Here is a 659-nt window from a genome sequence, read left to right as displayed (position 1 = left end):
GATCCCGTTCCATGCCGGGGCTGCAGGCGCTCGGACAGCACTGGTGGGGCTGGAGCACCCGGCGTCCCCTGTGTCCTGCACAGCCCCAGCGCAGAACCGGAGCAGGAACAGGTGACATCACGTGTGGCGGCTGTGATGCCATCAAACTGTGGTGACGCTGTTCTCTGTTCCCCGGGGGTTCTCCCCAACGAGGCCTGTGCACCCTCGCCCTGCACAGGAGCCCCTGCATGTACACACACGTGAGCTGCGCACACACGTGCAGCTCTGTGCACGTATAAACATGCCTGCTCACATCCCCCACATACCTCAGTGCACACATGTGCACATCCCAATGCACACATGCACACTCCTGCACTCCAACACACACATGCACATGCGTGCTGCAATGCACAAACACCATGGCACACACATGCACAATCCTGCACACCAGCACACACATGCACAAGCATGTTGCACATGCACAAACACCGTGCACACGCATCCTGGCACACACATCCATACTAGTGCACACCAGCACACACATGCACATATGTGCTGCAATGGACAAACACTGCACACGTGCATCTGGCACACACTTGCACACTCCTGCACTGGTGCACACCAGCACACACACACACATGCGTGCTGCAATACACAAGCACCATGCACACGCATCCTGG

This window comes from Nothoprocta perdicaria, unplaced genomic scaffold, assembly GCF_003342845.1.
Source record: "Nothoprocta perdicaria isolate Ctin4 unplaced genomic scaffold, notPer1 scaffold_46, whole genome shotgun sequence".
Lineage (NCBI taxonomy): Eukaryota > Metazoa > Chordata > Aves > Tinamiformes > Tinamidae > Nothoprocta > Nothoprocta perdicaria.
Note: the sequence above shows the minus strand (reverse complement) of the source record.